Raw genomic sequence first — 26899 nt, forward strand, 5'->3', positions numbered from 1 at the left:
ACACACTTTAGACGTGTGCTCCACTAACATGGCCACAGAACCCATACAGCTGTTTCATTGCTTTGGAGTGACCATGGCAATAAAGGCCACTTACACACTGTTTCACTTCCGTTATTAAATACGCTGACGCCACCTTTCCGAGCTTCACACTGGACAGAAGGGCGTTGTGTTGCGCATGCCCAAGCCAATACAATGCCAGCCTTCCAGAGACCCTCTGCAGTCCCTCGCTGTGGTCCTGCACCACCTAATAAAGAGGGAGGCAATTTACAAACATATTATGCAAACTAGTACTAGGTCAACTGCGAAAACGACCTTTCAGCATGGGACGATCATTGCAAAAAAAGTTATAAAAATAATAATGACACTAATAAATGCTACTGAATAGCACCGACCAGCTGATTACTAGTAATGGGAACAATATTATTAATAATATCAATACTACGAACAATGATTCAGAATTGCTAAAATGATGGCGCACCCTGCCCTGCCCACTTACTTTGCTGCTAGGTAACATTCTGTGTCTGATACCCCGTTTAACGCTTCGGTTTCGGCGCTTTGCTTTCTCGAGTAAGCTTTGTGGGTCGTGCTAACTGTATTTTGCGCCTGATAGTGGGCATAAGAGGGCCCTCCCTCTGCCTAACAGGTTTGGCCGGTCTCTGTTCCTTGTGTCTTTGCATTTTGGGACCTATGAAGTGTTGGCTTCTGTGGTTACCATAAACCTATGCTTTTGGGGCTCAGGTAGGCTCTGGGGGATGGCAGGATACATTCCTGCCTTTCCTCTGATAGATGGAATCTATGGAGCCATTACAACTGGGTTGGAATGGTGGCCAGATTGATGATAATGGGGACAGTGAGGCACTTATCTGCTTGTGTGCAGCCATTCCTGCACAGGAAGGGGGACTGGCCTCTGCACAGATTTGAAAGTGGGGTTGCATCTTCATGGCAGAACAGGTGGGCCAAAATTCTGGGGCAATCTTTTTTACTTTATCTGTGCATTAACAACATATCACGTTTTGCATATATTTTAGAACGCACTTCCCTGGAATGCTGCTGCACGCACCTGTACGCTTCAATGCCCGTTTTAGGCTGCAGAGAACCGTAAAGTAGCTTGCTTCTTGCCAGGCCTTGGGAGGAAGGGGATCAATGAAGTGAGCGCTGGTTAATTCTTTTGTTTGATGCTCATTGTTATTTTAATCAAATTGCATGTTTGTTCTAACTGTATACCTACAAAAATAGTATAGAATAGAATACTCTGCAGGCATGGCTGGAAAATAGCTAAGGGCAACACATGCGCCTTGGTTACAGGACAATGCCATGCCATGCAACATTGGTTTGATTTCCATATTGAGCGCTTAGAAGCTGGCGCTGTCCATCAAGAAGCCCTATATAAATCACAGTAATGATAAGCCGTATGATTCCCAAAAGTCCTTTTCCATTTATAAGATTTTCTTTACGTGTCTCACTGGTATGTCATGTTCTCTGCTCCTGTTGCATCTGGGGATGTTTTCTGTTCTGATCACAGATGTGATATGTTCCCCACTAGCATCTACACCGTTTGTGACACGTTGTCTGCTCCTGCTCCACTTGTGAAATGCTCTTTACTCCTATTCGAGGCTTGGGGTGTTCGTTCCCCTTGTTCCAGGTGTGGGATGACCATGCTGTCTACTTTTGCCCAAACGTGAGATGCTCTCTACTCCTGCCCCTGTCTGATGCAAAAAACGCTCCTGTCCCAGCTTTGAGAAGTGAGACCCTCTCTGCATATGTTCTAGTTTTGAGATTCTCACAGCTCCCAATCCAGACTTCTCTACTCCTGTTCCAGGCATGAGACACTGTCTGCTCCCGCCCCAGTTGCGAGGTGCTCGATGCTTCTGTTTTGTTGATTTTGTATTAAACCTTTTTTACTGTGATGTGGTATATTCTTACTCTCAGACTTACAAAATGAATAGGTATTTTAAAAACACATTACAACACTTTTCCTATAAACTATGTCCACAATGATCAGCGAGATGTGTAAGATTTAATGCATGTATCTCAGTCAAAAGAGCATCTCTCTTTTTAAAGCCATTTTGCGTCTGTTACTCCTCTACCCTCCAGTTACCCCTTCACCAACGTGAATGACCTCCTCACCCCTAAACTATTCTGTTTCTTTGGTGCCCCAGCCACGTGCTCCACTTTGGTTACACATCACTGCCAGCCAGCGATGGCTGGAAGGTGTCTTTCTGTAACATTGTGTGCCCCATTGGCCTGGCTCTCCTGCTCAACTTCATGACTATTACTATGATAAAGACTAGGGCCTTCAAAAGATTGCAGTAAAGTAACAAAGCAAACTCCTATGTTATGTGAAAAGAGTCATACTGTGCATTCAAAGACCATACAGGAAGGACAAACAGAGTAGCCTTAAAAAAAACAGCAGGATTCCAAGATGGCCGCTGACATCTAAAGTCGCGGTGCAGAGAGCTCCGAGCTCTCGGAAGCTCAGCTCGGCGGCCAGGTAGAAGCACACTGCAGCCCAGCACCTGGGGAAAACCATGCAGGGGTGCGGACAACAGCCCCCGTACACGCTGATAATAGCAGAACTGCCAGGGGAATCCTGGGTACTCCTTCCGGAGCGAACACGATGCGCGGCTGCACGCACGGCTGTCTTGGCTCTAGGCGGGCCTTAAAGCGGCTACTAATGCACCAGTGCACAGAACCTCGCCGGCTCTGAGACCCTCCTCTCCATACTGTAGGCTCATACATAATGGGGGAAGAACCAACAAGCGATTAGCCCGCTGGATCCGACCCATCTCCACTCCCTCGCGGCTTGTCAACTCACAGGGCTCCTTGGAAGGACATCTCTCTGATCTTACCAGCATAAGGTGAGCAGGAATGAGGCCCACATTGCAGGGGAGGACACTAGGGCAGACTGACTCGGGTCAGCAGGCCCCAGTTCGACAAGGCTCCTGGGGGAAAACAACGCACCACATCCCGCCCTTCCTACAAGGACCCCCGGTGATACCGCAGCACGCATTTTGAAAGGCAGAGATGACCCCGCAATGCAGAACACCCAATGCCAGGAGTAAAGGGGAGGAAAACACAGTGGAAACCTCTGCAACTGCCAGCACCTAAGGCAAATCCACTACTAGAGTGCTGGTCCAAGTCAGAAGGAGCCCACCTCAGCCCGGATCCCACATTGGACACTGAGGCTGCACCCCATGGCACGTCATTTCAGGATATGGCTGCCTCCAAAGAAGATATGGAGCGCTGTTTTTTTTTCAAGGCTTTCAGGAAAAGCTCTGTTCCTCTCTACAAACACAATTTAACTCATTTACCAGCGAATTCAGGTCAGAACTGGCAGTGATGCAGAAATATGTATCCTCCCTCAGGGAAAGTGTTGACATAAACGAAAAAGCACTTCAAGATCTGTCTCTCGAACTCTTCTAAACCGGAGGAACTCATGGAGCACTTGGCCAGGACAACGCACAATATGGAACTGCATTGTGAAGACTTCGAAAATCGATTGCGGAGGTCCAATATCCTTTCCGAATTAGTACACAATGCAGACTTGAAAGCCAAAGTGACAAGTATCTTTAGGGACCTTCTGAACGTGGCAGTCGAGGTGGAGATTCTGATAGACAAAATCCATAGGGTTGCAAGGACCCAGTCGCATGCCTGAGAGACACCCTGGCTGACCTGGCATGCTATCCACAAAAAGAACGGAACCTGAGGCCTGCAGGAAAGGCCACACCGATCTCGTACAATGGCAGTGAAATTCAGCTCTTCCAGGAACCGTCTCAATTGACACTACAGAAACGCTGGGACATGCGTGGACTACTGGAGCAGCTCACAGCAAATAAGATCTCCTTCCCATTTGGCCTTCTTTTTGCCTGGGAGGGTAAACCATACAGTGTAACAACAAAAGAGGAGGGAGCCCGGATCCTGTAGATCAACCTTGATGACCGCCCTGTCACATCTATGCCTCGCTCCACTGTCCCCAGAGGGCCTTGCTCCTGGGAATGGACGGCTAAAGAACGCACGTGTAGGAGAAACAGGAGGGGTTGCCTTGGAACATATACCCTGCACACACCACATGTCAAGGACACTTTTCTAACGACATGACCCAGTAGGCACTGCCAAATGAAACCAAGCTGTATATCATCCGTATAACGAAACCGGGGTACCAGTGGAGTTTGCCTTGGACTCTGTTTATGGTTAACATAGGGTTTTTTAGGATACCCCGCATTTTTCCCTGGTCGACTTGGTAGGCTATCTCAGAGGACTAGGTCTGAGGTTCTTTTAGCAAGGGTGGCTTACACCAGGGTGGGAGGGGGGAGTTGGAACGTTAAAGAAGTTAGGTGCCTGACACTTAATATTCAGGGCTTAAATACCCCCATCAAAAGTCGAAAATTAGACAGCCTTTTGTCCATACACCCACCCGATCTAATCGCACTTCAGGAGACCCACATCAGGACACAAGATAGACATAGATTAAAAGACAATACCCTAAGATTATACAAGCTAATGCCAAGGTGTAAAAAGCAGCGGCACTTCTTGCGTTTAGAGCTGGCACGCAGGTGACAATTTTGAAAATGGACGCGGACAAAGAGGGCCGGTATATTTTTTTCTTCAGCTGGGCCCATCTACTCTTGCAGTGGCATCCGTCTATGCCCCGAACTCGGGCCAAGAGGGGTTCTTCAAATCGGTCAGCTTGAAACTGGAACATTTTAGTGTAGGCGACACAATATTGTTGGGTGACTTAAATATTGCATGGGACCCCTCCAGGGATAGAGGTTCTAAGACAAAATACACTCAACCACCAGCATCGCGCTCCCTCAATGAAACATTTACACAACTTACACTTAGGGATTCCAGGACATCCCTACAGGGCGATGAAGCTGCATACACTCATTATTCGCATGTCCAAAAGTCCTTTTCTAGGATAGATCTTATCTGGGCCTCGGCCACGCTGGTTGGAAAATCGCACAGATAGATACTCCCACCATGACGATTTCTGACCACGCCCCAATTACTGATGTCCTCAACCTTCCCAGATCACACTCCACCTTATGGAATTGGTCATTACCGAGGGCACTATTACTAGACCAGGTCCTTTTTGACGACTTGGAGCACAAAATGGTGGAGATTCTTTACGGTTAACACCAGTGCGGACACTAAGGTAGACGTGATCTGGGATGCATTCAAAGCATCGCTTAGGGGGAAATTATTGCGGCAGAAGCGCATATGAGGCATCTCAGGAGGAAAACAGAATTAGATCTCGAGGCCGATGTGAAAGATATCATGCACCGGATGTAGACGGAATCAAGCCCAGATCTCCAACGACAATTCAGATGCATAAAAGGGCAAATTGGACCTCTTTCATACTAAGCAAGCTGAAAAGAGCCTGCTCTATTTAAGGCAGAAGTACTATATCAAGGCCAATAAGGCTAACAAGTTATTAGCCAGGCAATTAAAACAGAAAACCGCAGCCCAAATGATTCTGGGGACTGAGGGTCATGACATCCGAACAAATTACTGAAAAGTTCCATGCATTTTACTCAACCCTCTGTGCATCGCATCACACTGACCAAACACTACAATGACACACGACAACACTACAAAACCTCCCTTTCCCAAACAGGGAAACACTGGAGAACGACATTACCCGAGAAGAGGTGTTACACGTAATATCGAACCTTCCGCTGGGCCTGGATGGGTACCCTGCCTCCTTATACAAGCGGTTTAGTTTGTTCCTTGCCCCTAAACTCTCGGACCTATTTAATTTGTTTGAGATATCTGGCAAAATAACCTACACCATGGAAGAAGCCAAGATAGTTCTCTTCCCCAAATCAGGGAAGGACCCAGGCAAGTGTGGATCTTATCGCCCTATCGTGCTTATAAATATAGACACAAAGATCTATACTTAAGTCCTTGCAAATTGGCTGCAAAATTTGATACCAACACTGATCCACCCCGATCAGACCGGGTTCATGAAAGGCTGTCGTACTCACGACAACCTCAGGAGGGTGTGCCACTTGTTAGAAAACGTGTTGAAGAAAAGGGATGCCGCAGTATTGGTATTACTCGTTGCGGAGAAGGCCTTCAACATGGTTGAATGGTTCTTTCTCTTTAATACCCTGCAGGTAATGGGATTCGGCCCAACCTTCATCTCTAAGATACGAGCCAACTATGTCAATCCAATAGCTAGACTTAGAATAAATGGTCATTTATCCATTCCGGTCTCTCTCTCTCCAAAGGGGTGTGAAACAGGGTTGTTCCCTGTCTCCCCTTCTCTACGCTTTACACTTAGAACCACTACTGTCGCGCATACGTCAGTTGGAGTCAGTCAAAGGCAAAAACCTCGGAGGGGTGGCTCATAAATTCATGGCATAAGCGGATGACGTGCTCCTTAAAATCACAGATCCAACCACCTTCCTGCGGCACTACAAGAACTAGAACAGTTCCGCGTGGTGGCTGGTTTAAAAATTAACATCACTAAATCAGAGTTATTGAATTTATAATTCTATTGGGAGTTATTAAGTGCCAAAGAAGCAACACATCTTAAATGGGTTCCCAAAAAAATCCAAATCCTAGGGGTGGCTATTACACATACTTTGCGGGAATTATATATGGCAAACTTTATAACACTTATAGAAAATATTGTGAGAAACCTGAAGGTGTTTCACCCGCTAGTCTCTGGGGATCTCTCATCTAGGTGGCCAGGACACGGCCATCACTTTTGGATCCAGTTCCTGGGGGCAAACCAGTGCGGGAGAATCACCTGGATGAGGTGTCTTCGGGAAGTGGAAGTGTGATAACGAAGGGTGAGATGCGGTATCCCCTTCCTTATTACTCTTTTTCACCATCCTGCCAGGTAGGATACCTAGGATATCCACCCTCGCCCCTTTTCCCGACACATACACTTTCTCACGGACAACCCACTGTGAGCGACAACGGATTAACACCAGAACCGTATACGTGACCTGTCCCAACACTAGGGTCAGGCAAGATCAGGCAATTGCAGATCATTACACACACCTGACTTCCATTACACTTCCCCCACAGATGAAAGGCAGAGCACGCAAGCACACTCGGAGCGAGGCAAAACACAAGAGGAGACATCAGTTCCAAAATGGCAGTTTAATACAGGGAGAATGACGGCGAAACCAGAAAGGGTCGCAAGAAGGGAAGTACCCTTGAATTCTAAAGACCGTTACTTTCGTGAACATTGGAATGTAAGAAACCGAAGACCAGGAACGAAGTCTGATCAAACCTGTCCATTGTGTCGGAGGTACCCGGGGCTCTTCTGCATCGATAACTCAGGTGGGAGGAGCATTTGCAGCTGTGGTACTTTCCTTGGCACCTACAACAAAGCAGCTTCAGAAAAGACCGTGCAGCCAGTGAGACGGAGAGACTGATATTAAACCAGCTTGTGTTTCAAACCAAGATTGCAAGAAGAAACTTTGTATAAAGAGAACCGTTTGAGGGGCATTGGTGATGAGTGATGCAAATATAATTGAAAGCTATCAAAACTGATTGAACTTTTGGAGGGCCAAGCAAAGATACCATATACAGAGTGGTCCGGCGCCACATTGGTGCTCATTCGAAAGTCTCTGTAAGGTATACAACTAAAGCTTTGTGTTAAAAAGGAAGATTGGGATCGAAGTGGTCACACAATGGGTCAAGATAAACTTTGTGTACATTCGAAAATCTTTGCTTGTGTAAAGTGCATCGCTATTGGTCCGAGCTTGGTTGAGGGAGACTAATTGCTGTGAAAAGGATCTGAGCCCGGCTGAGGGGGATCCAGGGTGAACCGTGAGTCACCTGAGAAAGAATTCTATGATATTGCCGTGAAAGGGATCTGAGCCCAGAAGAGGGAGATCCAGGGTGAACCCCCTACCGGTGGATACTAGTGCAAGGGAAAGACCATTTGTTTTGTACATCTGGCCCTTTGAGTGAAGAGACTTGCAAGAGGTAAAGAGGCCTGGGTACTGAAGGCCCGGACTTGGGAAAATTGAACGGTATTCTCGTGCCGCAGAAGCCAGAGTGTGTGATTTGCTCCAGTACCCCACCTTGCCCCCTGCTGAAAACGTGGGGAAGGGTGGCCAATGGCCCGAGCATCCTGACACATCATGTGTGAATACTTCTTTCTTTTTCATGAAAATTAACCCACATTATTTGTAAATTAGTGGTAAGGATTGGCATTCGTTTATTCTAGTATATGCCCTTTTTATTTGACAAGACTCCACTAGGACTGCATTATGATTTGATGGTCATAGCTTGCTCCCATCTTTAGATTTAGGTTTACATAGGCATTAATCACACCCTTGCAAAAGTTCAATAAACACCCTTGAACTGTGGCCACTTGTGTCTGTCTTACTATTGCCACCATGTGTTCCTTACATGTGGTGTCAGGAGTGGGATCTGACTCAATTGAAACAAAATGGGGAACCCTACAATTTCAGAAGCTTAGTTATAGAGCCTCCAACCCTTCCGTTACCACAAAAGAATCATTAGGCTTTGATGTCTGTAGGAGTAGAGCTGCTACTATCCCTCCTGGGAAAAGAGGAATGATTCCCACAGACTTAGTTTTGATACCCCCTCCTGGGTGTTATATAAGATTGACGCCAAAATCTGGCCTGGCTTGGAAGTTCATCATGGACGTTCTAGTAGGCGTCATCGATCCCAACTTCCGGGGACACGTGCAGGTTCTCTTACAGAACCATGGTGAGATCCCATTTGAAGTACATCGTGGGAACAAAATTGCCCAAGGGATTCTTAAAAAAGCTCTTATATCCTCATTTTAGAGAAAGGGAACCAGAAGAAACAGAGAGAGGCAGCTTAGGCTTTTGGGGAAGCTGATGAACCACAGACCTCGGAAGAGAAAAGGGGAGAATAGCCCACTATCTATCCCGACCTAGTCTTTGCCCAGCGAAATGATCCAGGTCTCACTGAAGCTTTCTTACAGGCAATTCCTGGAGGAGAGGGTGTAGAAAAGCAAAGCCCTTTCTTCTTCTTAAAGCAAGGATTGCTATATAGAAAAGAAACCTCCCCATAAAGCTTAAGCAAAACCCAGTTGGGAATCCCCAAAATCCACCGAAAAATCATGCTAGAGATTGCACATTCCCATCTGACCGGGGGACCCTTGGGACAATCTTGAACACAAGCACACATCAGCATGAAGTTTTACTAGCCAGGCTTATATAAAGACCCTTATTCAGACATGTGAAATATGTCAGAAAACCAGCTCTCACATCCCCTGGCCTTCCCCTCTGAATCCTTTGCCAATCATATAAATACCCTTTTCAAGAATTGAGATGGACATCATTGGACCTTTTAGAAACATGTAGTCTGGGTAACAAAATGTCCTTGGGATTGTCGACTATACGACCAGATACCCAGAGGCATTCCCTATGAGGAATAACACCACTCAACAAATTCTAAAGCACCTCCTACCATATTTTTCCAGGGTTGGCTTTCCAAGGACAATCCTGACGGATCAAGGTTCAAACTTTATGAGCAAGCTCATGGGGGAGGTGAGGGAACTACTTCATATTACCACCTTCTGAACTTCAGTGTACCATCCCCAAACAGATGGTATGGTAGAGAGATTTAATAAAACGCTTAAAATGATCCTAAGAAAGTTTGTAGATCAGGACAGGAAAGATTGGGACCGTATGATCCCCTGGGCAATGTTTGCAATGAGGAAAAAACCATTGTCATCAATGGGTATTCTGTCTTTTCAAACTTCTCTAAGGTAGATAACCTAGAGATGCCCTGCACATGCTTCGGGAGACCTGGGAAAAACGAGAAGAGGCACCCATTTGCCTTTCGCTGACGGCTACCAGACTGCAAGCGCATATGAGACTTGTTCGAAATCTAGTCTATACTCATATGGAAAAGGCCCAAATCCAACAAAAATCCATTTATGACAAAGTGAGCTTAAGATCATTTTCCTTAGGCCACAAAGTATTGGTCCTCTTGACTACCTTGGAAAACAAGCTTGTTTCTAAGTGGCATGGGCCATATGAAATACTGGAACGTACAGGAAATTGTACTTATAAGGTAGCCCAACCTGACCGAAAACAGAAGATACACCTATATCATGTAAATCTCTTAAAAGAGTGGAAAGAGAACCCGTCTGCTACCATTGCCACAGTACTATTCTGTTTGGTGCCAGAAGAAGTAGACAACTTTGAATTAATTCCTTTAGAGCTATCTAATCAACAAGAAGAAGATTTAAAAGATTTAATCGTCTCCTTCCCCGATGTATTCTCGGAGAAACCAGGAAGAGTGAAAGGCACATATCACTACATTAGAACACCTAAGGGAAAAGTAGTTAATCTGAAACCATATAGGCTTCCGGAAGCCCGCAAACAGAGTGTGATTGAGGAAATGAATTAACTGTTAAGGGCGAACATTATCAAACCCTCTTCAAGCACATGGTCCACTCCTATGGTGTTGGTCACCAACCCAGACCATTCCTGGAGATTTTGTATAGATTTCCACCAAGTAAATCCCATTTCCGACTTCGATGAATATTCCATGCCACGCATCAATGACTTAATTGATCAACTCGGAAATGCCACCTTTCTATCAACCCTAGACTTAACAAAAGGGTATTGGCAGGTCCAATTGTATGGACCTGATTAGGAAAAACACCCCTATGGCTATTTCAGTTCAAAATCCTCCCTTTTGGCTTACATGGGGCTCTGGACACTTTCCAAAGGCTCATATATACAGCGCTACTCTGATTTCCATGGAGCATATATTGACAATATCGTAATTTATAGTAAAACGTGAGAACACCATCTTTTCCATCTTTATACCATTGTGAAAGCTCTTAGAGAATCTGGCCTAACTGCCAATCCATCCAAGTGCAGACTGGCTCAATCCGCCGTAAAATACCTCGGCTTCTTTGAAGGGAATGGTAGTGTACAACCCCAACACGAGAAAGTAAGTTGCACTAGATACCCCTACACCTAAAACTAAAAGACATCTCAGAGAATATTTAGGGTTAATCAGTTATTACTGTAGGACCCCTAGGTTGTCAGACAAACTAAAGAACGGTGAACCCCAGAAAATTCATTGGACTGATGAAGATGATATATGTTACAACAACCTTAAACAAGACCTATGCCAGAACCCAATCCTAAAAGTGGTAGACTTCTCAAAAGAATTTGTGTTGCAGACAGACGCCTCCCTTACAGGGCTAGGAGCAGTGTTATCGCAAATTTGCGACGGACTGGATCATCCCATCCTGTACGCAAGTCGTAAACTCTTCCCATGTGAAATCAATTACTCTGTGCCGGAATTACAGGCCCTTGCGATCATTTTGGCAATTATCCTTCTCCGTTACTACCACTTAGGAAGAAAGTTAACGCTCATCAGCCGATTCTCCACTAGTTTTGATTAGCCAACGAAAAGACTCTAACCCTCGAGTCATGCGATGGTTCTTAGACCTGCAACCCTACTGTTTCACTGTGGAGCACCGAAAAGGTAAAGACCAAGGGAACGTAGATTTCCTTTCTTGGTTCCCCTGTGAAACAGATGCGGCTACATCGCATAGGGGAAGGGTGTGTGAGAAACCTGACAGTGTCTCACCCACTAGTCCCCAGGGATCTGTCATCCAGGTGGCCAAGACATGGCCATTGCTTTTGGATCCAGTTCCTGTGGGCGGACCAGTGCGTAAGGATCACTTGGATGAGGGGTCTTCTGGGAGTCGAAGTGGGACACCGAAGGGTGAGACTCTGTACCACTTTCCTTATTACTCCTTTGCCACATCCTGCCAGGTAGGATACCTAGGAAACCAACCCTCGCCCCCTTTCCCGACACAAACACTTTCTCACGGACAGCCCACTGTGAGCGACAACGGACTAACACCAGAGCCGTATACATGACCTGTCCCAACACCAGGGTCAGGCAAGATCAGGCAATTACGGATCATTACACACACACACACCTGACTTCCATTACACTTCCCCACATGGATGAAAGGCGGAGCATGCAAGCACACTCGGAGCGAGGCAAAACGCACACGGAGACCGCAGTTCCAAGATGGCAGTTTATTATAAAGAGCAAAACGGCGAGACCAGAGAGGGCCCCAAGAAGGGAAGTGCCCTTGAATTCTAAATACTGTTACTTTCGTGAACCTTGGCAAGTAAGAAACCAAAGACCAGGAACGAAGGCTGATCAAACCTGTACAGTGTGTCAGAGGTACCCGGGGCTTTCCTGCGTTGATATCCCAGGCGGGGAGGAGAGATTGCCGCCGTGGTACTGTCCTTGGCTCCTACAACAAAGCATCAGAAAAGACAGCACAGCCGTGAGTCAGAAAGACTGATATCAAACCAGCTTGTGTTCCGAACCAAGGTTGCAAGTGGCTACTTTGTATAAAGACAACTGTGTGAGAGGCATTTGTGATGAGCGACGCAAATATAATTGAAAGCTATCAAGACTGATTGAACTTTTGGAGGGTCAAGCAAAGATATCATATACAGAGTGGTCCGGCCTGTTAGGTATACAACTGATGCTTTATGTTAAAAACGGAAGTTGGGATCAAAGTGGTCATACAATGGGTCAAGATAAACCTTGTGTGCATTTGAAAGTCTTCAATCGTGTAAAGTGCATCGACATTGGTCGGAGCCCAGCTGAGGGAGACTAATTGATGTGAAAAGGATCTGAGCCCGGCTGAGGGGGATCCAGGGTGAACCGCGAGTCCCACGAGAAAGAATTCTGTGATATTGCTGTGAAAGGGATCTGAGCACGGAAGATGGAGATTCAGGGTGAACACCCTACCGGTGGATACCAGTGCAAGGAAAAGAACATTTGTTTTATACATCGGGCCCTTTCAGTCAAGAGACTTGCAAGAGGCAAAGAGGCCTGGGTATTGAAGGCTTGGACTTGGGAAAATTGAACTTCATCCTTGTGCCGCAGAAGCCAGAGTGGTTGTTTTGCTCGAGTACCCCACCTTGCCCGTGCTGAAAACATGGGCAAGGGAGGCCAACGGCCAGAGCATCCTGACATATCATTTGTGCACACTTCTTTCTTTTTCATGAACATGACCTCACATTATTTGTAAATTAGTGGTAAGGATTGCCAATAGGACTGCATTATTATGATTTGATGATTGTAGCTTGCTCCCATCTGTAGATTTACATTTATATAGGCGTTTATCACACCCATTGGAAAGTTCAATGAACACCCTTGAACTGGGGTTACTTGTGCCTATCTTACTATTGCCACCAGGCATTCCTTACAATATCCAAGAACAACTGCACTGCTGGACCCCTCTTTCTGTATCTCGGCTAGGGACGGTCAACCCTATGAAAATGGTTATCTTACCTCGGGTCCTGTACCTATTTTAGGCTTTCCCAATCCCGATTCTGGTAGCTTTTTCCCTCACACTGAGCAAAATGGTGTCCAAACACATATGGAAGAACCAACTCGCCGCCCCCGCCAGATAGCACTGAAAACCCTGATGCTCCCACCAAATAGAGGGGAACTGGGCCTCCCAAATTTTCACAAATATTATAGGGCCTTACAGTTAGGAGTCATTAAAGACTGGTTTGGGGAGAATGTAGACAAGAGATGGGTGCAGATGGAAAAGGCACTAGTGGGCCCACGAATGGGAGAAAAAATGTGGCTTCCCAGAACAGACCGACCTTGCAACGTACATTACAGTGATATTACGAGAGAAGTTGAGGAACTGTGAGATCAAGCATCTAGGCAATCTCATTACAGCATTCCCCTCTCACTTCACCCCACTTTTCGAGAATCCACAGTTCTCTTCGGGAATACAGGCTCACTTGTTCTCACAATGCAAGGCTGAATAGACTAGCTGCACACAGACCCCTTAAGTGATTCGAGAAATTTCTAATATCAAACCCTGGGGACAAACATCTGATTTCGAAAATATACACATTTCTCACAGATATACCCCATTTGACGAAACCCTCATATCAATCTAGATGAGAAAACACACTGGGGAGCATACTTCCAGAGATCAGTTGGACAGGTCTCTCTAGCTTAGGCAATTCTGGTTAAAAATTAGGTTTTAGTGGTACTATACCCCTGAGAAGCTACATAAAATGAGCCCGGCCATTCCGGACTCCTGTTGTTGGGGTTGTGCGAGGGTCGGAGGCAGGATCCACGTGTGGTGGTCGTGTCCTAAAATACAGGGGTTCTGGGAGGAAGTAAATGAGAACATGAGGGTGATGTTTGGGACAAATGCATAGGGACATCCTCCTGGGCATAGCAGAACCGGATAATGGACTGTGGCGAAATTATAGAAGAAAGGCATTCTACATCCTCCACATGGTGGCCCTACTCGTTATGGCCCATAAGTGGAAATCCACAGACCCGACTCTCCCACCCCCCACCCCTGCTTATCACGGATTGGTTTAACAAGCTATGGAACTTTGTATCCTAGGAATCAGTTGCTTACAAAATATAGGGTGAGCAATCCAGGTTTTCAACTGAATGGGCCTCAATCTTGGACTTCCTTCATGGAGACTTTGAAGAACAATTTTGTCCTTACAGGTTGCGCCTTTTGGGAATATCCTTATCTACTTGTGTTGGGGTACAAAGTCCCTTATGTGTACAGTGGGAGGGGGGTGCCTTTGGTTTAGGGAAAGGTATTATGTTTGTTTTGCTTTCGTATGTTGTCACTTTAAAACCCAATAAAAAATAAGAGAAGAACCAGCAAAGCGATAAAAGCCTGGTTGCACTATGGTTAATTTTAAAAGCATGTCTCATTTTTTATTGAAGCAAGGGGCTGTATTATGCGATACCGTGGCACAAGAAATTGTAATTGAGCTCGAAAGAAGAGAGGAAGGATTGGGGCTAAGAAGTACGTAGACACTGAGCCTCTGTGGGGACTGACAGAAAAATACTGTCTGACCAGTTAGTATAACTACAGCTTCCGAGTCCTAGCTCGTGAGCATTGGAATGCCCTCCCTAAGACCATAAGGAACGAGACCTCCCACTTATCCTTCTGTAATACACTCACAACAAAGCTCTTCAACTAGCCCACCCTACCCTATACGCCCACTCAGACATTTGATCTAGGAAGGTATTGAGTTATTTCTGGCTCCCCTGTAACCATTGAACCTTGGAGACCTCCTTTTTCACTGTAACAATGCCAAGACTAACTACCAACTGTCTGGTATTAGGTTCACTGTAACCACAAACCACAGACAGGTGCTCTTGCTGTTTTCATGTAACTAAGTAAGCCTAGTTGTTTTTCATGTAACTAAGTAAGCTTCGTTGTAATAGCACCATGATGCCCCAGGTCCGCTTTGTGCTCTTTATAAATATAAAAAATAAATAAATAACACCATTCTGTACTCTGGAAGATTAGAGTTGGGTACACATGATGAGACAAAATAGATCTGTGAGGAATGGAGAAGGTGGCATGATGAGGACAAACTCAAACTATGGAGGGAGCAGGGAATGCAAATTAGTTAATGACTTAATTTGAGTTGTAAACGCACTACTGGTGTAATAAAAATGTCTTTCCAGGCCTGCCTTCAGCCACTCAATGATTTAGAAGCACTGCGAGTGTCCTTTTAAGCTTTTGCCAGGCACTGCTATTAGATGCCCAGGTACTTGCACCATTTTGCACCTGCTACCAACAATGGTTAGTTAATGTAACTATGGCTGTGCCTGGCAAGTGCCTCTCCCATGCCTACACAAAGAGCCAAACTGTTGGCTTTGCCAATGCTTGTTTTGAGTGGCTTGTACACCCATCATGGTCCCGCCACCTATGCCCCGATGTGTGGCTGACTGCTGGCACAACAGCACTGCTGTTGGCCTGGTGCATGATTAATTGTGAGCATAATGTACATCATTAGTACCCAAAACCTAATGTCGTCCAAATAGGCTCCTTCTACTCATTTAACAGATTAACGCGATAGGCCTGACTTTTCTGATGTCTATCTGGCTGGGCAACTACATAGGTTAGAGAGCCCTTCTTTTCTATAATTTTGTAAGGACCATACCACTTGGAAATCATCTTGTTTTCTGAGGTGGGCAGGAGGCCCAAAACTGATTTACCTATAGAAAAGGATTGGACCACGGCTTGTCTTTCACTTAGAGCCTTCTGGTGTTCTTGGGCTGGGCCTAAATGATGTTTCCCAATGTCCCTAACAGCGGCCATAAGGGTTTTTAAGTTTCTGGACTGTTTGGAAGGATAGCCTCTTCTCTTTCTTCCCATGTCTTTTTAAGGATATATGGGACATCTCATGGTTCCCTGAGGGTGGTACACTGAGGTCCGTAGGGTCTTAATGTGTACGATTTCCTTGATACATGGTCCCTAGATCCGTGAGGATCGCTTTTGGAAATCCCACTTGGGAAAGAAATGGTAATGGATGTTTTAAAATCTGTTGACTGGTGTTATTACTGAGGGGAAACGCTTCACGATACCAAGTAGTGTAGTCAACGATCACAAGTATAAACATGTTCCCTAACTTGGATGTTTCTAAAGACCCTACTGTATCCCTGGCTATCTGTTACTAACTGCTCCGATAGTAGGTCAGGAATGCTGGATTCTAGGACCTTGGAGACGATAGTACAACAGGAATCAATGTTCAGCCTCCAATATTCCTGCTCCCCTGAATACGAAGATTCAGGCTTCCTCAAAGAGGGGCTCTTTTCTACAATGTACCTGTCTGCTGTTTCGACCTGAACAGGTAGAGGTGTCAATTGGATAAAAGAGCGGGGAGAACACACACCGCCAAAACCCAATGCTGCAAAGAAATAAGAGAGGATTAGCAGTGTTGAAAAGGACCAGTGATAAAACTCAAACAGCAGCAGAGAAAATATCTAGATATGAGTAGGAGCGGAATTTCCCCAGGGATGGAACTTGTCTACAAAGAAAAGTAAACCCAATTCTCCAGCATGGGGTCTGGCATGGATTCACATGCTCATGAATATTCCCCGTCGTCAGGCTGGGAATCCTCGGTAAAGAAAAAACCAGTATCAGTTTCGTTTCTGATCTGTCTTTCGTAGTAGTAACCAATCACCGATCTCTGCGTCATACTGACCACAGCCAATGACTGCCCTCTACCTAAGCCCCGTCTGTAGCAGCCATCTTCAGATTTTTACCGCACGTTCAAGTGTTGGGATCCTCGTGCTATTGCTCTCGAGCGTTAGTGCTATTTCTTCACGTTTTTTCTCAAAAACTTCGATTTTTTTCGGTCAAAAGAGCCTCAAGCTCCACCGATTCTTCATCCGATCAACGGGGACCCGTGTCAGATTCGTCTACGCCCCTCAAGGGTGAAGATTTCGTCGAGCTACGCTTTTGGAGGACTCCAGAAGTTTCTCAGGCCCATCTCGGACATGGCCCAGGAGAAGGGAAGCTCGACGCCCGGAAAGCTGTTCAGGGTCTGCCCAGGATGCCAGCTTCAGAATGTCTTTAAGGAGGACGAACACTCCTTTTGTCTTTACTGCATGCATGAGGACAAGCCGCACGTGGAGAAGGACTGTGCGTTTTGCGGCAATATGTCGGAGCGGACCATGAAGGACCGCCATCAACGTCTCGCCAACTGGCTGGAAGGGAAGAGCCCGTCGGGCGAGAAGAAGAGGAAGAAATCCGAGCGGTCTTCTAAGACCTTTGAGGACGCCCCGGCGACGGGGGTCCAACACAAGGCCAAGCACCGCGAGTCCGCTGGCACCGGGAGCGCCGAACGGTCGGGCTCTACGGGTGCCAGGCAGGGCGCATCCTCCAACGCTCTGGTTCGGGTAAGAGGAAGGCCGAGCACCCGGCGAAGCTCCTGGAGAGGCCCCGGTCGAGCTCGAAGGCCCCATCGGAGGGAGAGCGAGGCAGTGCCCCCCCCCCCAAGGAGAAGGCGGTGAGCGCACCTTAGGTGGTGAAAGCCTTAATCCATCCGGCCAAGGCCTCTATCGAGACAGTCGCGGCGGCCCTGGCTCAGCCTGTGGAGGCTACACCAGTGGTGGCGACCTCGGGGCTCAGAGACTCCCTGCCACCGCGGAGGGAGTCCTCTTTTATGCCCATCGACAGGACCCCCGTGAAACCTCCGACGGAGAAGAAAAAGGGGGGGCAGGAGGTCGTGGATTCGGCCTCAACCTCGGAGGAAGAGCTGATCGAGGTCTTAAGCCACGGCGTTGGCGTGGAAGAAGACCAGCCCGTCGGGAGGGATCCCGACGCAGGAGACGACGATATCGTCGAGGGTACCGGCGGGGCCCCTGACCGCCCGTCAGACTCCCCTCAACCAGCGCCGCAAGACAACTCGGCGGCCATTTTGTTGGCTATACAGTCCTTACGCTCGGAGATAAGGACGAGACTGCCGTTACCACCAGCGGAGGAAACGCTCCCGACGGGGGACCCGGAGCCAGGCCCTTCTGGGAGCCCTCCCCCTAAGAGAAGAAGGATTCACCCTCCACCTCCTTTTCAGCCATCGCGCCCTGTTCAGCCCTCCTCCCCGTCCACGACTCGTGGGGATGATACGGGGACTGACACGGCTGCGACGGGTACGGACGACGAGGTTTACGACGAGGATCTGCCGTCGTCACCTCCCACCCGGGCTTCCCCGCCCGACGAGATTGGATCGTTTCACTCCATGATCGCCAGGGCATCCGAGCTCTTCCAGCTCTGCCCGGAGGAGAAGAAGAAGGAAGGTTTCCTTTATCAACGGCGCGACCATCATGCCATTGATTGTGTAGTGCCACTATTTGCTTTTAGCCCCAGTGTGTCCCAAAAGTAGGTTTTGCTGCCTTATCACACCGCAGGCACACCCACAAGATATGGTCCACAGGGAGGCTTCCGCCTCTGGGGAACCCCGAAATGCTGCACATCTCGGCACCTAATTAAGCAAAACTAACCAAAAAATACAACTGCAAGACAAGACCACTGAGAGAGGCAAACCACCACAATCTTACAACCACAGCGAGGCAGAGGTCATTGTGTGTAACAGCACATAGACCTACCAGTGGGACCAGGAAAGCAACCAACCCAGGAGGGCACCCACCCCTGGAATATACCACAAACCTGAACCCAGGAACGGGGTGAAAAGCAAGACACCACAATCCTACAATCAAAGCGAGGCAGACGCCACTGTGTGTTGCAGCACATCGACTTAACGGTGAGACCAGGAAAGCAATCACCCAGGAGGGCACCCACCCCTGGAATACATCACAAACCGGAAACCAAGACCAAGGTGAAAAAAGCAACACACCACAATCCAGCAACTACAGCAAGGTACACGCCACAGTGGATTATAGCACATCAATTTAACTGTGAGTCCAGGCAAGTAATCAACCCAGGAGGGCACCCACTCCACAAACCTGGATCCAAGACCGAGGTGATAAAGCAAGATACCACAATGCAACAGCCAAAGCAAGGCATATGCCACTGTGTGCCACAGCACATTGACTTACCCGGGAGACCAAGACCAAGGTGATAAAGCAAGACGCCACAATACTACAACCGCAGCAAGGCGGATGCCACTGTGTTTAACAGCACATTGACTTACCCGGGAGACCAAGACCAAGGTGATGAAGCAAGACACCACAATCCTACAACCGCAGTGAGGCAGACACCACAGTGTGTCACAGCACATCAACTTTTCCATCAGACCGCTATACAAGCAGAAAGCCCAAAACCAAACTGCATAACCAAACTCCCCTTACAACAAGACCACAAAAATGTCACGATACAAGAAGGACAAAGAAACAAGAATGGAAAACCGAATTAGAAAGAGGAATGAAATTGAACCACCTATCAGAATTCACAACAACTCAAAATCCACAGCAACTACCTCTAAGCGGATTAAAGATACAGACCAAGGCAAGAACAAAAACAGCATACATCTCCTGCTACCTTTGCTATCCATTGTGGTAGGATTGTAGGTGCAAACAACCCACAACTAAGGACTCAACGATCCCCAAACTACCAAACCACACACAACAACACACAAAACCCAGCAACTCCAAAGACATTTTTGGAAAAACCCCAACAAGAATCAGAGTTAAGCTAGAATCCCTAACCATCTACACCCCTTGCGTAACCAGAGACTAGAAAAAGACAACATAGACAACCAAACCGACTACTACTAACCAGAACAAAGAAAGGCATCACTCAACGTAATTGAACTCCTCAATGAAGGGATAGTGGCCCCAACCACACAGCCAGTAAATAGCAGCCTCACCCAAGAGAGGACCGAAAACCCGACCGGCACCACCCCAACCGAGACATGAGAAACGATACGCAACAAAGAACAAGGAAAAACGCACATTCTACACTGCAGTCTACTCAACGTAAGATCCATGGCTAACCTCAAAACAGAGATTTGCAACCTCCTAATTGAAGTCGGCACGGACACGCTTTTTCTCACAGAAACCAGACTATCAGACAATTACAAAACATTTGCCCACGATACCGTACCTGACTGCTTCAAACTAAAACATTCTAACAGACAAAACTGATGAGGCGGTGGAATTGTAATAGTGCACACAAACATCTGCTCCTCACCTGACCACTCAACCGACATAGCAGATTGTGAATCACTCCTAATCAACATCAAGCTCAATGACCAGTGCAGCCTACCGTTCCTCCTGATCTACAGACCTCCATCCTACAACCTCAACTTTGCCACAAACCTCAATGACACCATTGTCGACCTCTCCACTTATCATGACAACACAATAGTTGTAGGGTACTTCAACATTTGGTTTGAAAGAGAAAACAAAACGGCAAACTCCCTCGGCACACAACTGGAAACCCTCCACTTCCAACAAATAGTAATTGGTCCCACCCACAGTGCAGGACAAACCTTAGACATAGTCCTCTGCAGAGATGGACTCTCAACCACCGCGCCACCGGTACCAATCATGTGGAGCGACCACCTTATGATCCCTTTCACCATCAAAACCCCAAACTGAATGATGCCCACAAACGTTAAACTCCCTGCAACAAATCAAAGAAACTGGAAGAGTCTTAACCTGGAAACGCTAATGGAGCTACTGAAATCATCCAAACCAATCTCCGCCCAGCTAAATAGAAGGAGAAGAGAAACTTGACACCTGGATCACAGACGCGCGAGACCTATGAGCAAAACTCATCAAACCAACCCCAAAGAAAATTTCAGCAAGATGGTTCACCGAAGAACTGAGAGAACTCAAAAAACAAACTGTAAACTGGAAAATCAATGGAGAAAACACTACAACCAACCGGACAATAACAAATAACAGGCTTTTTTCACAGGTCACATCATAAAAGTGGGGTACCCACACCACTCAACAACCCAAGATGAAAGAAAATAAAGTCTTGTAGTTATTAAAAGGTTTTCTTGTTTGAAAAGAGGTATAAACCCCAGAAAAATGGCATTGGTCATGAATGGGCCAGAACAGACACTGTACCTCTAAACCGACAACTAGTACAATTCCCAAAATCACAGACAAGAACCCGCCTTTCCCCCTTTACCCTGCCCGCTACCAAGCGATGAGAGATATAAGTTCATAAGCAGATTGGCTATCTCGTCTATCTCTTCTTTTTTATGTATGAAATATGAAAACATGCAAAACCAACACAAGAACAACTTCCCTCAGTCTAAATCCGTCCACCCCTGAGATGGTATGGGGCCTTGTGCCCAAAAGTCACAAGTTCCAATGTTTAGCTTCTTCGGGTGCGTTTATTCAGAAATTATGCAGTGGGCTATGATGGTGCTTTTAGAAAGTCTTTAAAGTTCAGGGAAGTACTCAACTCAATCCTAGGTTAGGTCTGGTAAAGGATCCTAAACCCAGGTTCCACCAAAAGAGGTCAGGTCACAGTGAGTTAGAATCAGGACTTTACACCCCGGACACCCAATGGGATACCAGGGGAGAAAGCAACAGGTTTGACACTTAACCTGTCTGGCCCGGGATGTTCCGGATTCCACTTGTTTAGGTTTCAGACTTCATTCTATATTCCTTGTTCTGTTCTTGTTCCCACCGCGATGGTCGTCTCGATGTCTAGACAGAAGGATACTTTGTTTCTTGGGATTTAGTTATGTTCGGTCGCTGTGCACAGAACTCTGCTCCAGTTGAAGACCCAAACGAAGACCAGGGTCAACTTCAGCGTCCTCTGGACCTCCATTCTGCACTATTTTCCCAAGCTTTTCCTCATGAGTTTGGTTGAAACCTATAAACAAAAGCATTTCCTGACCTGAGAAGGCAGGAAGAAGGGCAAAGAACAAAATGGCCAAAGAACAAGTGAAAAATCTCCTGCATGGCCATGTTGGGATGCTCGTTACCTTTAGTAGTTTTTCACAGTAAAGGCAAAAGTGCATGTAAAATCACATATAAATGTTTAAAATGACCTGCCTGCAATTAGTTTGTCTTAAACATGTTGTCAAAGTACCCAAAAAGCCATTATGTACAACATTAGAAGGATTCAAAGTATCCTAACTGCACTTCATTGTAAGTTGATGTGTGCAACTGTAAAAATGCAATCATTCTTAAAGAGAGACATTGTGCCTCAATGCGAGTCCCCTGGTATCCCGCCGGTAATTCCGGCGAGATCCCGGGGGGTCCTATAACGTCTCCGCCTTCCATATTACGTGTGGCAGAGATGGAGATGCTGCAATCACTGGCACCAGTGATTCCGGTGCCTGTGATTGCAGGAATTGTCTGCCGGTAAGGGTCTGATCATGCCTGCCAGTAGATCACAGTAGATGACAGCCACTACCAGCAGACTTGTAGTTTACCGGTCTGGAAAGGTGCCGGTACATGTTGTTACCAGCACCTTATTTCCAGACTGGAAAACTTCTAATGAAGCTAATAGTCTCTCAGTACTGATATTTAGTCATTTTAACTTTAGATTATTTTCTGCCCCAATGTTGTTTTTATTTCTGGTTGCTGGCTTAGCCGGTGTACATAGAACAAGGGCTTAGGCCTTAAGAAGACCAAACAGCAATTGCCCTTTTCTTCACCTGCACTTCTCTTTGGATGGCCAGGTGAGAAATGCCCCGTCATCTAAGAGTTAAGAAAGGAAAGAAATTATCAGTGCTGTGACTGCTAAAAAGGGCACCGCTGGATTAGCAGTGATTAGCAGGTGAGTGGGGCAGATGTTACAAATGTCAATGACAAGGATTGAATGTGCTTGGGCTAAATCAGAAACACAAATTAATTTCTTTTTATCCAGCTTTTTTTAAATCATTTATTCAGTAAATAGTATTTGAGCACAGGTGTATGGAAAGTGGAGTTTAGATAACGTAGAATGTTTTTTTTAATGATGCTGATTAATCCTTACTCACCAAGTCACAATTATCGCTCGCCAGTGGCTAGTGAACCTTTTGAGGCCTGCTTTAAAAAAATATGTAATGGAAACCTTTATTACACGTGCATAGTACATTCAACCTCCCAAGTCCTTACAGCCTAGACCTATATAATGTGGGATAACCGAACACTTGAGACTGAGACCCAGAAGGGGCAGGATGAAGGGCTATTGGGTTGGGTGCATGTTAAAGCATAGCCTGCCAGTACAGTTACACACAGTATACAGGAAATTGCTGAAACAACAGAAAGTGCAGGGGTTAGGCATTATCTATTTTCTTGCACCCTGCCCTCTTCTGCCCCTCTGCCCCCATCTCTCCCATCCTCTAGTTAAATACTCTTGCTAGTATAACTTCCAAGTCTGTTCCTTGGGGCTAGCTTCTAAAAATGGAACTGGGTCAGCCAAACTCATGAGAGATAGCTTGGGATAATAGTGGAGGATGGAGGTGAATAGGGTTGGCTCTAAACCGGACCTAATGTCCAAGTTTAAATTCCAGTTTCAAATATGGCTTAATGTCCACGTCAGAATTAATTGGTCTCCAACAGTTCCTGGAATAGTGCAGAGCGCTCATTTGTGGTTCCGACTAGGCTTCTTGGTTCAGATATTGTAACCCCCTGACTGCAAGTAGCCTCCATAAGCTAATGTAGGTTGTTGTTACAAATAGCTACCAGCTGGAAATGCTTATTCCTTCTTGACTTAGGGGAATACCTTAACTCCAGGAATCCCTCCCCCATCTCCTACCAGAGTGCTTTTCAGAAAGTAGTTATTTTTACCCACCAGGCAAGGGCTACTCTTTCGCGTCTGGAAGTGTACCACAATGCCTAAAAGAAGCCTGGGTCCGCCCACTCCTAAAAAAACCCTCTCTCGATCCTTCCTCCCCTAACAACTATCGCCCCATCACCACCGTCCCCTTTCTCCTTAAAATCCTAGACAAAGCCGCACACAATCAAATCCAACACTACCTGGAAACCAACACCATCCTAGGAAAAAGACAGTCAGGTTTCCGCAAAGGCCATGGGACTGAATCTGCTCTTCTAGATTTAAAAAATCAAATTACTAAAATAATGGACACAGGCAAACCTGCCCTCCTCCTCCTACTCGACCTTTCAGCAGCATTCGATCTGGTCGACCACAGCATTCTCACATCGCACCTCTCCAATGCTGCACACTTCTCTCACAAGGCTACCACGTGGATCACATCCTTCCTTGAAGGCAGGGCCATGAAAGTGTACTCTGACCAGGATAGCGCCCCCCCCACCACTATCAATTGTGGAGTCCCACAAGGGTCCTGCACCGCACCGACCCTCTACAACCTATTCACCAAACCCCTCTTTGACTTACTGGACTCCCTCAACATAGCGTATACCAACTACGCTGATGACACGCAGGTCCTCCTCCCCCTCTCTGGAGACTACGACCTTGACTCAGAAGCCCTCCTCAAAATCTACTCGACTATCCAAACATGGATGGCTATCCATGGTCTCTGCCTAAACGGAGACAAAACCGAAATCATCATCCTAGCCCCTAACGAAACTCTAACCAAACTCAGCCCCGATTATTCGCACATGAACATCGACAGTATTAGCATACCTGTCTCCTCTGCCGTCAAGACCTTAGGAGTCTACATTGACGCGACACTCTCAATGACAAGACAAACCAGCGCCATTGCCTCAGCTTCTGCTCTGACTACCAAACTCATCTACGCCATAAAACCCTACCTCACCACGCCCAACTGCCTCTCCATAGCCAGAGCTACGATAGGAGCCAGATTAGACTACTGTAACGCCCTCCTGGCAGGCACTTCGTCAAAAAACCTAAACAGGCTCCAAATAGTGCAAAACAATGCCCTCCGTGCTGCACTACACATTCCCAAAACCGACCATATCTCACAGGCCAGAAGACGCGTCCACTGGCTCCCAGTCAAGGAAAGGATCAACTTTAAAATCCTCACCCTCACACACAAATGCATCAACCACACAGCACCCCCCTACCTATCTGAAACTATAACCAAGAACTCCTCCATCCGCCCCAGAAGAAGTCATCACGCCAACCAACTCCAAGTACCCACTGTAAAAAGAGCCAAAGCCGGCGGCATTGGCTTCCCTCACATAGCACCTAAGCTCTGGAATGCCCTCCCCAACTCACTCAGAGCAGAACCATCGCTGTATCTCTTTCGCAAATCCCTCAAAACCACGCTATTCAACTAACTCCTCCTTCCCTACACCCATTTCAGCTCGCACGCATCTGATACGAAAAGTGTTCGACACGAAATGCTTGCTGTAATGAAAATTGCTTTGTAACCATCTTCCTTCCATTGTAACCAGACTATGTATGTATTCATGTAACAGCGCCACGATGCCCCCGGGCTGACGTGCGCTTTAAATAAATCCGAATAAATAAATAAATAAATAAATACCTTGCTGGGCTTGAGCTCACAACAGGCTGACATTCTTGCTCTCTGGGTTAGCTTGATAAGTGCTGTAAAAGACTTTCTTTTGAAGGTCTACACTTTTAATTGTGCATTTTTGATAAAAACTAAGCAATTATATATACATGTATGTGGTGGTAGAAGGGAGTGGAGGTGTGGGTTAGAGGGGTGGGGTGTGTGAAGGGTCATAAATGAAAGTCGGACACACAATTGTCATCTTTTAGGTTAAAGAAAATGCCTCTCTTAGCCTATTCTAAAGAGTAACTTCCTAACCTAAAACCAAAAACGAAGGATCTGTCAGGATGTCAATAACTGAAAAACATCCTTGTGTCCAAAACGTCCAATCCTGACACTCCCACTGCAAACAAAACATAACGTGTGAAAGGGAATGCCTTCAACTTGATTTTGTCAAAAAGTGTTCACAACTGCAACTGAAAAAACAAGAATAGCTCCAACAAAAATGTTCTCCAAGGTGGAAACCCTTGGATCCAGAGGGTGGTCCCCTTCACCTGAATTCTTAAGTAGGATGGCTATTGCCTCTTTTACTAACCGTTCTTTGTGTCCCTCCTTGAATCACAAGGTTCCAACCATTTCTGTGACAGTCTTTCTTTAACACACATTTCTCCTCTGTTTAGAAAATACTTTTCTTTAGTATTTCTGGAAGCTTTTCAAATTGCCTGGTATAATCCCCTGCCAGGACTCTTCGCAATGCCAACTGCATGGTATGCTCCCCTGCCAGGACGTCTTATGTGATTCAATTGCCTAGTGTCTTTCCCTTGCCAAGATTTCTGATGTATTTCACAGTTCTTTTTGTATCACAAGTATTGTATATATTAAGCTTGGTATATATGTCTGCGGTAAGATTTGTTCAAGCTTTGCCCCACACTTGCATCTCATGCACTCGTAGCCCATAGGGCTTTTTACTTAGCCTTTTCTGCATTCAAACAATATTCTTGTAGTTTTAACAATGGTGTCACATTCACAATGTCATTGCGCATTCGTCGCAACGCCACGGGGTCCCCACTGGCTTCAGGTAGACTCACTAGTTCTCTCAAGCGTCTCCAGTCCAGTTCGCGCTTTTGTGGCGTGACTCTTTCACCCACTTTCCACACTGGAGTGTGCAGACATCCTTCCGGCTTCTTTTGCGGATCTGCGGTCACACGCCTGCTTCAGTTCGCAGAATGGAGAACGCTGCCTCTTCGAGCTGCCGAGTGCCCAGGAATTCT

At 46.4% G+C, this 26899-nt stretch overlaps 1 protein-coding gene across 1 annotated transcript in view; it reads left to right on the top strand.

The window, feature by feature from the left end:
• PAAF1 (proteasomal ATPase associated factor 1) overlaps window positions 1–26899 on the top strand; it is a 504864-nt gene that overhangs the window by 95774 nt on the left and 382191 nt on the right. The window lies entirely within an intron of this gene.

This window comes from Ambystoma mexicanum, chromosome 7q (assembly GCF_040938575.1).
Source record: "Ambystoma mexicanum isolate Mex_15411 chromosome 7q, UKY_AmexF1_1, whole genome shotgun sequence".
Taxonomy (NCBI): domain Eukaryota; kingdom Metazoa; phylum Chordata; class Amphibia; order Caudata; family Ambystomatidae; genus Ambystoma; species Ambystoma mexicanum.